At 54.3% G+C, this 11,831-nt stretch overlaps 1 protein-coding gene across 2 annotated transcripts in view; it reads left to right on the top strand.

Annotated features, from left to right (window-relative positions):
• Positions 1-11,831, top strand: part of PDE9A (phosphodiesterase 9A) — a 49,055-nt gene that overhangs the window by 9,615 nt on the left and 27,609 nt on the right. The gene's annotated exons all lie outside the window — the stretch shown is intronic.

The raw sequence follows: 11,831 nt of genomic DNA, 5'->3' as shown, positions 1-11,831 counted from the left end.
ACAAATTTTAGAACAAAGAGCCAGTTTCTCGAGGTCTTTAAATTGACAAGTCGATTCTCGGTTCTAAAGCGACGTTGCTCGGGACGGCACGCGATACGTTACCTTACTTAATATGGGGACCGCGACGTCGTCACAGTGTGGCGTCTCCCCGTCCACGAACGGAGCACACCCCCCAACTCGGCAAGCTCCGCGGCCTTCAGGATGAAGGTCCTGCATTCCTTTTGCTAAATTTTCTGTGTTCTGGTGTGATTGTAAACGGGGTCTTCATTTAATTTTCCCTTTCTCTACTGCTAGTTGATAAAAATACAGCAGGTTTTTGGACGGTGACATGGACTCTTCTGACGTTCGGCCGTTAGTTCCGGTACTTGTTCTTCGGATCCCTAGAATGTTCCGTAGAGACAGTCACGTCTTCGGTGGTAAAGACAGTGTCGCTTCCCACATTCCAGTCCTTTCGGGTTTGTATCTGTTTTGCGTGGCTCGCTGTGCTAGTCGAACCTCCGATAACGATTGTGTGAACGGGGACGGGGACCTCGCGTCATCCTGGGGGCGCTGCCACCACGAAGTGTCACGCAGGCCACCGCGTCTCTGCAGCTGCCCCCGTCAAGTTGAGAGCGACCTCCCAGTTCGATAAATGTTTTTTGTCCAATGTTCTGGGACAAAATTCTTTGTTAAATGGTATCGGATGATTTTTCTGCATCGATTGAGATGGATTCAGGAGTTTGCTTTTATTCCCAGTTTTCTCACAGTTTTCATCATAAATAGGTGATGGATTTTGTCACATGTTCTTTCTGCATCTGCTGAAATGGTCATAGGATGCTCTTCCTTTATTCTGTTAAGATAACGAATTGACTGATTTTTAAATGTTAAAACGACTTTGCTTTCCTGGGAGAGCCCCACTTGCATTTCCAGAAAGGATCCCTCGGAAAACACTCGGGAATGAGTTTGACGAAGGTGCGCAGGATCCACCCTGACGTGAGCTGTGCTGTCTTTCTACGTGTCGCTGGATTTGGTTTCCTAGTAGTACGTGCAGGGCGTTGCGTCTGTGTTCAGGTGGATTATTGGTCTGTAGCTGTTCGCTGCGGTGGTGTCTGTCGTTTCGGTGCTGGGGTTAAGGTGGCGTGGAAAGCATGTGGGAGGTCTGCTTTCTTCTCTGTTTTCTGGAAGATTCTATGTGAAGTCGGTATCGTGTCTTCTTATGTCACATGCGACGTATTTATCGATAGAGTCGAAGTCAGGTGGACCCCGTTGCTACCTGTTTTCCATAGATCTCGGTTTGTTTCCTGTTCCTTCAGTTCTGCCTTCTCTTGGGTTAGCTGGATAAATGTTTATATTCCATTTTATTCCTTCTATTGGCCCTTTAGCTATACTTTTTATTTTTGTTTTCACTTGGTCGTTCTAGGTGTTACGTGCTGCGTCCTTAACTTTTTTAAATTATAGACTTTAATTTTAGAGCAGTTTTTGTTACACAGCAAAAGTGACTACAAAGCCCAGGCAGATGCCACTCACTAGGTCCCCGCTCCCCCGCCCAGCCCCGCCCACCACCACCGTCCTGCGTTAGAATCACCCGCCGCACGTGGCTGTCAGCCAAGGTCCACAGTTACATTGGGGCTCACTCTGTGTTGCACATTCTGTGGGTTTTGGTAGATACATGATGACAAGTATCCACCACCGTGATGTCACTCGGAGTAGATCCCTGATGACAAGTATCCACCACCGTGATGTCACTCGGAGTAGATCCCTGATGACAAGTATCCACCACCGTGACGTCACTCGGAGTAGATCCCTGATGACAAGTATCCACCACCGTGATGTCACTCGGAGTAGCTTCACTGCCCTGACTCCTCTGCGCTGCACCACTCAGCCCGCCCTCCGCCCTGCCCCCTGCACCGCTGGTCTCATCACCGTCTCTGAAGTTTTGCCTTTTCCAGAATGTCGTGTAGTTGGAATCAGACAGGACGGAGCCTTCTCAGGCTGGCTTCTTCCGCTTCGTAACGTGCGTTTAAGTTCCCTGCTCCCTTCCATGGCTTCATGGCTCAGTTCTTTTTCCGTGTTGAATGACATTCCACTGTCTGGATGGACCTCGGCTTGTCCATCACCTACCGGGGGACACGTCGGCTGCTTCGGAGTTTTGGCAAATACGAATGGAGCTGCTGTAAACGTCGTGTGGGGGTTTTGTGCGGAAGTAAGTTTGCAGCCGTCGAGTGACTTCCAAGGACCGTGATGGCTGGGTCGAGCGTGGGTACTGTCATCAGAAACCGCCACACTGCCTTCCAGAGTGGCCGCAGCTTGTTTGCCACCTGTCTGTCTGCTTTCATGGAGCGGGTCTTTTCAGGTCTTCTGCTCGTTTTCAAATCATCCTTAACCTTTTAGTCTATTTAGAATTAACAGTGTAGCACTTCAAGTTAAAGTCAGGACTTGGTGGCAGAGTCATGTCACTCAGCCCCCCACACACAACTGGCACAGCATGTGAGTTACACCTACGCTGTAGAGCGAATGTTTGCGTCCTCCCAAATGCACGTGCCGAGCTCCTCACGCCCGCTGTGACGGCATTGAGGGGGCTTCGGAAGGTGATTAGGTCGTGAGGGCGGACGCTACGCTCAGAAATGGGATCCGTGTCCTTACGAAAGAGACTCCAGAGCTCCTTCACCCTCCCGCACGTGAGGACACAGCGAGCGGCCGGCCGGCCGTGAACCAGGAAGTGGCGCTCACGAGACACCGAGTCTGCAGGCGCCTGGACCTCGGACTTCCAGCCTCCAGGACCGTGGGCCCGCTGGACCGAGACAGCCCACGGGTATCATAAACTCCGTAACGCAACATCGTGATCCTTGCTTTAAACAGCCAGTGGTCTTTTGTAGAAACTATGAAAAGAAGCTTAAAGATAATTTTTTTTTTGAGTCACCTACACGTTTGCCATTTGGGGTGGTATTTTTTTACTCCTTCCCATAGATCCCGGCTTCTGACGTGTGTTCTCTCTCTCAGAATTTCTTGCTTCTTTTAACGTTTCTTGCTTCTTTTAACGTTTCTCACCGCGCAGGACTGCCGGTGACCGATCCCTCGGCGTTTGCTGATCTGAGCACGTCCGTGTCGTGCCTTCCTGTTGGAAGATGGCTTTTTAGCTTATAGAATTCTGCATCCACAGTTTCGTTTTTTGACAGACGCGTGTAGGTGTTGGTTCATTTTTTTGCGGCCTGCCTCGTCTCCGGTGAGAAGTCAGCTTTCCTTTATGGCCGTTCCTTCTCCCTTTTCCCTTTGGCTGTCCCCGAGGTGCTTCCCCTTCGCGCGCGCATTCCCGCAGTCCGACTCTGTCCCTTCGCGCGCGCGTTCCCGCAGTCAGACTCTGTCCCTTCGCGCGTGCATTCCCGCAGTCAGACTCTGTCCCTTCGCGCGCGCATTCCCGCAGTCAGACTCTGTCCCTTTGCGTCGTGTAGCTATGAAAAGAAGCTTAAAGATAAGCGCGTGCATTCCCGCAGTCAGACTCTGTCCCTTCGCGCGCGCATTCCCACAGTCAGACTCCGCCGTGTGTAGCCCTGGTCTTCCCTTTATTGATTCTGCCTGGTCTTCGCGGAGCTTCCAGGGTCCATAAATTTGTGTTTTCACCAAAACTGTAAAATTTCCCGCTATCATTTCTTGAAGTGCTTTCTTGCGGACCGTCCTCTCTGACCGCCCCTTCGGGGACCCCGTCACGCGTGCGTGAGAGACTTCGCTGTCACCCCTCGCGGGACGGGCTCTGTGACGTTTTCAGTGGCTTGTTCTCCCTGCCCTTCAGCTCGCGAGCTCTCTAGGGGTCTGTCCTCGTGTCCCCCCCCCCTCCGCTGATGCCGAGCTGCTCTCAGCGCCTCCCTGAACTTTCTTGCTTCAGATGTATCGCTCAGTCCACGGTTGTCACCTGACTCTGTTCACAGGTTTCTCTCTTGCGCCTCCCCCAATCCGTTTCCCGTTCACTAGCCCTGTTGCCCTCCGTCCCTGGATGTGCTCATAATCCCGGCGTAAATGCTGACGTCACCATCTGTGTCATCGAGGGTGTTATTTTCTGATGTGTCCGGCGACAGCCTCTACAGCCGTGTGCAGTGAGCGCGTCAGGGCCACAGATGCAGTGAGGCGTCTGGTCTGCAGAACAGGCTCGGCCTGTCATAGACTCTTGCAAAAGTCCTGCCATTTTCACAATTAACTTGTTTATTAGATTAACGTTTATCCTGGCAGAATTCTTCCTGAAACTTGTCTTACGGGGTCACTGGACACCCCATGAGGACCCGGACACGGGGAGCCAGAGCGGGCCCCTTTGTCCTCACCATCGTTAAACTGTCCCCGCGGGGTCCCTGACCCCGGTGACACAGCCGGGTTGTCACAGCGTGCACAAAGCCCCACCAGCATGTACAGCCTCAAACTCGGCTTCGTCTGAGGCCGTTCTCGAGAGAACGTCACGTCCCCGTCCTTCTCCGTGGGAAGGTGGCCGCGGGCCAGGCGGAGTCTGCGGGAGCAGGGCTGCGTGCAGAGAACCGTCCCCCGTCTTCGCAGCCCTAAGTGGGGAAAGGACTTGGCCTCCTGTCCGGCTCACACAGCCACTCCGGTTTTTGAGACAAACGACCAAAGTACGCAGACAACTTAGAGCAGTGCCCGGATCGTAATAAGAGCCCAGTAAACACTGTGACGGCCACTGCGATCTGTAAAGCAGGGAAGGAAAATTGCATCGCCGGCCGTCCCAGAGGCCGCTCCCCGTCCGGGCATTTTTTCTGCTTGCAAACTAAACCCGAGCAGGAGAGGACTGTACGCAGACATCCGAACTACACAGAGCACGCCACGCCCCTCTCCGGACTAAAGGGAGAACTCCGTCCAGTGCCCAGCCCTGCGGCACGGCAAACCCACACACGGCTCAGCCCAGACCGTGCGGGACCCCCCAGAACTCCAGATGTGCTCTCCGAGGTCCTCGGTCTACTTGGCTTGCTCAGTTGCCTCTGAAGGGCTAGCAGCATCTCGTCGAAGCCACACCACGAGTCATCAGGGGCATCCGCCCTCGTCCCTTCGGCCACCGGTAGACATGAGCGAGTTCTCAAGACTGACGGCGGAAGGGACGCTGGGCCTTTAAGAGGTCACGGGGCAGCGCGGAGCCTTATCATGCCCCCAGGTTATAAGGAACCTCCTCATTCTGCACACCTGGTTTATGACATTCATAAACAGCGAACTGCCGACGACCGTGCCCTGGGCTAGAATGGCCTCGACCGGCCGGAGGAGCCGGGGGAGCGAAAGGGGGACAGGTGAGTTCTCCCCTCTTACTTCCCCGGACTAGAGGTGGTGACGCCCCAAGAAGGAGTGGAGGGGGAGTCGGACGGGGCGTCCCCCTCCCGGCCCTTCCCAGGCAGAGCCCCGGACAAGAGCGGAAATGAACGCGCTCCCAGTCTGCGGGGGGCGTGTCTCTTCGGGGCCGCGCACTGTGGGTTATTCCCCCACGCGCAGCTAGGCACCCCTGGGTGGCAGTGGGCGTTAAGGCTTTAGGAAGGTGTCTGTTCGGCCGTGTTTCTGGCGGGACACTTGGCGTCCCACCCTGTCACCTCAGTGAGGCCGATCACGGGAAACACGGCTCGGCGCATCGTGCCCACGGCGTGGACACACAGCAGTGGTCCTGTGCCACAGCCGCCCACGCATCAAGAGATGGGGACCGATGGGGAGCCCCGAGGCGCCTCATGCCTGCCCACTGGGTGTTGTCCATGGCACCGCTGGGGAGTCGAGAGCAGGGGGTCCAAACGCCAGCGCTGCCCTCTGTGCCTCCGTCCCTCGGTGCCCAGGTTGGGGGCCCGCGTATTACTGGACTCAGTTCCCGGCCCCCCGCCCCGGGGGAGAAAGGCAGGCAGCCCGGGCGTGCGGAGCACGGAAGCATGGTGCAGAGGCCACGGCGGCCAGCCGAGCGCGCGCACCCCATCGGGCCATTTCAGAGCAGGGAGGGCAGGCCGTGCTGTCCTGTGGGCCGGTGAAACCAGATGCTCGTGTCCCTCTGTGCAGGAGACTCGAGATTCTCTGAAACAAGCGAACAATTCCCGGAAGGGGTGGGCGTGGCCGAGGCAGGTTCCTCGAACTGTCCTCAGGAGCCCAGGGCGGAGTCGGGCCACGGCCTCTGGCCATCGGGCTCGTTAGAGAGAGAGCAGGCAGGGGAATACAGTGGGGGCGGGGTACGCCCTGCACCCCGCGATCCCACGAGCTCAGCCTGCCCGGGGTCAAGTCCACGGTCATCCCCAGAAGTGAGGCCGCCCCGGCCCGTGGTTCTGCTCCAGGGCCAGGTCCTGAGGCTGCTCGCGTGCAGACAGCTGTCAGCATCCTAAAACCAGACCCGGCCTCTGCGGTCGCCCTGCAGCTGAACCAGACGTGAGATGTTCGCCAGCCCCAGCATTCACCCGTCGGTGCCTGTCGCCCGAGAGGCCAGCCCGACAAGCACCCCGGACCAGCTAACTGAGGCCAGTCCGGGTGGGAGCAGGTGAACAGCAGCCCAGACTCCAAGAGGCTATGCTGAGCCCCCCGAAACCACTGTCGTTAGCAGTGGTCACTGGGGGCGGGGGTGCTGAGTCTTTTGCCTAAGACCCCATGGTGGGCTTGGAGCAGCGCCCTGACAGCCCACTACAGGCCCGGGCTCGGGGACGCTTTAGATAACATGCCAGCTGTTCCTGTGAAACAGCTTCCTCTGGAGAATGTGGGCTGCCGTGGACTTTGGCTGGCCGCCCCTCGGCTTCCGTCTGTGGATCAGCAGTGGCGGGAGCGGGGCTGTGCGCCGGGCCCTTCCTGAGATCGCGGGAAAGCCGGCGGGGCCGAGGCTGCGGTGTAGCTGTTACGGGGCCGGAGTTCGGACGTGTGCCCTGTGGCCTGAGCGGGCAGGTGGCAGAAGAGAGAGGCATGAAGCGAGGTGACAGAAAGCTCCTCACGCCTGGGCCAGAAGCCGCAGTGAGGCGTTGACAGCCGCAGCACTCAGGGCCCCCCCACCCCGAAGTCCACGGGGACTCTGCCTCGACTATGCCTTCTACCCGCTCTATAAAACGTTTTGCTAAACTTCTCATTTTAAAGTAATCGCAGACTCACACTCAGTTATAAGGGAAAATGCGGAGCGAGCCCATGTGGCCTCGAGCGGTTTCTCCACGGTGGTGACATCTTTGAACAGGACGGTGCGACGTCAGGACCCGGATGCGGTCCAGACACAGCAGGCTCGGTCCCCACAGGGTCCCTCACGCTGCGTCTCACGGCCTCGCCCCCTCTCCTCCACCCCGCCCCGCCTTAACCGCCCCCGACCACCTCGGGCCTCCGTCCTGTGGTTCTGCCATTTCGAGGGCGTTCCGTGAGGCCAGGCGCACCGTGGGTAACTCGGGCCGGCCTCGTCCACGGGGCAGTGTCCTCTGGAAGTCCACCCGGGTCCTCACCGCATGGCCGTCACGTCAGTCCCTCTCGTTGCTGAGTCACGACCCAGGGGCCTGACCACCGTTTGCGTAGCTGGTCACCCACGGAAGGGCGCCTGGGTCGTCGCCAGTTTGGGGCCGTTGCAGATAAAAGTGCTGTCAATGGCACGCACAGGTTTTTGTGCGAACGTGAGGTTTCACTGCTCCGCTCGAGTTCAGTCGCGACGGTAGTTACAGAAGCCACTAACCCGTCCCGGAACAGAAAAAGGACGTTAGTGGAAAATCCAAATAAATCTGGGGTCTGGTTAATAATAATAATTTTCCAGTTTGGGGCCGTTGCAGATAAAAGTGCTGTCAACGGCACGCACAGGTTTTTGTGCGAAAAGAGCTGCAAAGCGTTGCCCAGCGTGGCTGTGCCACTTCACACTCCGACGTGAGCGGCCCGGTTTCTCTGTCTCCAGCAGCATCTGGGGTCGTCGCCGTCTTTAATTCCGGCCCGTTTGATACACATGCGGTGACATCTCACTGCGGCTTTCGTTCACGTTTCCTTCCGGCTGATGATGCGCAGTATCTTTTCACACCCTTTGCTCCGTCCGTGTGTCGTCTCCGGTAAAACACCTGCCGGCACGGCTTGCTCGTTCTCACACTGGGTCGTGTCGTTTGTACTGTTGAGTTTTGACGGTTGTCTTCACATTCTGCAGCAAGTCTTTGTCAGATACGCGGTCTGCACACATTTCCTCCAAAACCGGAGCTGGTTTTTTAATCCCTTTAGCATGACCTTCCTCGGAGCAAAGGTTTCGATTTTCATGACGTGTATCAATCTTCCTTTTAGGGGTTGTGTTTCTCGGTGACAAATCCAGGAATTCCCTGCCTCGTCCGGGGCCCTGAAGATTTTCTCCTATTTTTTTCTAAAAGTGCCATAGTTTTACAATTTAATCCGTGGTCCATTTTGCGTTAACTTTAAGGTCGGCGGTGAGGTTTAGGTCAAGGCTCACCTTTCCGCTGCGAGTGGTCAGCTGCTTCAGCTCCGCTCGTGGAAAGATTCTCCCCACGGAAGTGCCTTCGGCGTGGGCTCGCTCGTGCGGGTGTGCGTCCGGGGTCTCTGCTCGGTCGCCTTGATCCCCGTGTCTGCCAGCATCGTCCGGTCCCCATCACTGCGGCCATACACGCAGTAGGTCCCGAAGTCAGAGTGACCGATTCCTCCCAGCTTCCCTTCCTTTTCAAAAGTAGTTAGCTATTCTAGTTTCTTTGCATTTTCATATAAATGTTAGAAAATCTTGTCTATTTCTACCAAAAAAAAAAAAAATCCTGCTGGGGTTTTGATAGGAATTGTGCTAAATCTGTATATCGATTTGGAGAGAATTGATATCTTTACAATGTTGAGTTTTCCAAACCATAAACTTGGAAGGTCTCACCTTTTACTTAAATCTTCTTGATGTCTTTCATCATGTTTTGTGGTTTTCAGAGTACCACCTGAGCATGTGCTTTCTTATATTTACACCTAAGTTTTTCTAGGTGTTTTGTAAATGGCATTGTGATTTTAATTTCGGCGTCTCCATGATTATTGCTATATTGTAAATATAGTCCATTGCGTATGTTTATCTTGTACCTTGTGACCTTGATGAGCTCGCTTACTAGTCTCAGGGGATTTTGTGGATCCCTTGGAATTCTCTACGTAGACAATTATGTCATCGGCAAACAGAAACAGTCGTATTTCTTCCTTTCCAATCCTCATGCCTTTTACTTCCTTTTCCTGCCTGGCTGCCCTGGCTAGAGCTTCCGGCTCTATGCCGAGCGCGAGCAGTGAGAGCCGACCCCGGCTCCGTCAGTCTCCGCCACGAAGCCTTCGGTCCTTCACCGTGAGATGCAGTGTTACCTGTGGGTTTCTTCCAGGTGTACTTTATCAGCACGAAGACATTCCCCTCTGTTCCTGTTCCGAGAGTTTTGTCATGAACTGCTATTGAATTTTTTCAAGTGCCTTTTATGAATTAATCGATAAGCTCATACGATTTTTTTTCCTGTGGCCTGTTAATATCGTAGATCACATCGATTGATTTTTGAATATTGAATGAGCCTAGTAACCCCCCTTGATCTCGATGTATAATTTTTTTATATGTATTGCCGAATTCTATTTGCCAGTATTTAGTTAAGGACTTCGCATCCGTGTTCATGAGGGCTATCGGTCTGTAGTTTTTTGTCGTTATCTTTTTCTGCATTTGGTATCGAGTTAATACTCCCTTCATAAAATGAATCAGGACGTGTCCCTCCTCTCCTATTTTCAGGCAGACATTATTTAGAATCACGTTCATTCCTCTTTAGATGTTTGGTGGGATTCTCCAGTGAGACCATCGGCACCTGGAAGCTTCTTTTTCTAAATTAGAAACTCAGTTTCCTCAACGTTGGTTCAGGTTACCGATTTCCTCTTGAACGGATGTGGTCGTCTGTGCTTTCCTAAGAATCTGCCCATTTTCGCCTGAGACGCCAAGCTCCCGTGCACAGAGCCGTGGGTAGTGCTTCGTCGCGGCCTCGCGCGGCTGGGAGGGCCGTCGCCGCGTCCCACCCTCACTCCCGGTGCTGGCGATCGTGTCTTCCCTCCGTGTGTGCGCGCCGGTCTCGTCACGGGTTTATTTACGGTTTCAAGGAGCCGGCTGTTTCTGGCTCCGCTCTCCACACCGGCCGTCCGCTGTCTGTCTCGTCATTTCCTCCCTCCCGCTTCTGTCGTGGGCCCGTGTGGCTCTTCTTTCCCCGAGTTCGCAGATTATCGAGCTGAGATGGTTCCTCTCTCCTAATATAAGCGTCCAGCGCTATAAATACCCCCGGCTAAATTCTGATGTGTTGTATTTTTCATTTTCACTCAGTGTAATGTCTTTTTAAATTTCTCTCGAGACTTCCTCTTTGATCCATGGATTACTCACAAGCGTGCTGTTTGATTTCCAAGTGTTTGGCCATTCGGCTGCTATGTTTCTGTTATTGATTACGCGTTCGATTCTCGTATGGTCGGAAAACGTACTCTCGACGGCTTCGGTTCTTCTAAATCAGTCGAGGTTTTCTTCGTGGGCGAGGGCACAGCCTCGTAGGCGCTATGTGTTCCGGTGTTAGGTCCTCAATCCATAAACGTCGATGGCTTGATGGCCTTATTTATCTCAAGACTTTGAGCTCATTCACTCTCGAAAGCTGTGTGATGCATGCCATCGTGGAAGATTCGGGACGAGTGATCTAAAATCCTGCCGATCCACCGAGGAGGCCCGCGAAGCCTCCTCACCGGTGCTGCTCGGCACCAGAGCCCCCGTCTTTCTTCCCCGCTAGGTGTGTCAGGCCCTCGGATCGGCACGTGGCTCCGTCAGAGGCTCTTGGCTGATGTTTTCACTTGTGCACTTTCAAGAGAGATGACAAGATGGCGTTTTTCTCTTCTTCTCATCGAGTCGGAATGCGAAAGCCAGGGGGAGCCTTGGGCCATCTGGCCCACACTTTCTTTGGGCAGGTGAAGGGTCGAGGTCTCAGGGAGTTCATTTAGATCGAAGAATTCTTTAATGAAATTAACATATTCACTATAGGAATGTATACGATATAGAGAAGCAAATATCAGAAAGTAAAATTTTCATACGATCTTACAACCAAAAAATAAGTACTCTTATTATACTGCAGTGTATCTATCTTCCCAATGTTTTCAACAGTAGGACCACACCGGCTTACTGTTTTCAGCCCACTCGTAGACGTGACCATTTTCCAAGGTCTTACTTCTAATGGCAGAATGCGATTCCGCAGTACAGATACGCCATCGTTTATTTACTGTCCCCTACGTGAAGCAATACTGTGACGGCCGCCTCTGTGTACATACGCGATGATTTCCTAGAAATGGGGACACGAGATCGGAGCAGATGAACCTTTCCGGCCTTCGAGCCCCGTTGCCGAGCTGGATGAGTGGGATTTTGGTCTTGGTGGAGGGTTAGGCGTGGAGTCAGCACAGATCTCATGAAGTCAGGTCTAAGCCTCAGGATTTTAGGGCGTGAACTGACGGCCCCCCAGAGCCAGGAGGGGGTCCCTGCCCGAGAGCATGGGCTTGCTGGGAGGGACAGGCCTGCGGGCACCCACACCTTCCTGTGAGGTGTCCGGCACTGGGCCGGTTGGGAAACAGGAAGCGAGGCAGGTTATACTCAGCCCGGGACCTGGGCCTTGTAAAACCCACCCCTCGCCCAGTTTTGCGTGCCAGGCAGCAAAGGGACAAACTCTGCCGTTTCCTCTTCTGACCAAGAGAACACCGTGTGTGTTTTGCGCTTGAAATAAGCCCTGAGCTCCCTTTGTCACATAATTGCCCCCATAAAACGCTCAGTGAAAACTTGCCCTGCCGAGAGACCGTCCTGCCTGCTTTTTATAGCTGATGCCAGCGAGCGGAGGGGCCGTAGCCCTGGTCACTCTGCAGAGAGGCCATCAAGAGACAGGTGGGTGGCCCGGCACTCGGGG

Source organism: Pteropus alecto, unplaced genomic scaffold (assembly GCF_000325575.1).
Source record: "Pteropus alecto unplaced genomic scaffold, ASM32557v1 scaffold97, whole genome shotgun sequence".
Classification (NCBI taxonomy): domain Eukaryota; kingdom Metazoa; phylum Chordata; class Mammalia; order Chiroptera; family Pteropodidae; genus Pteropus; species Pteropus alecto.
Note: the sequence above shows the minus strand (reverse complement) of the source record. Positions and strands in the feature narration are given on the sequence as shown.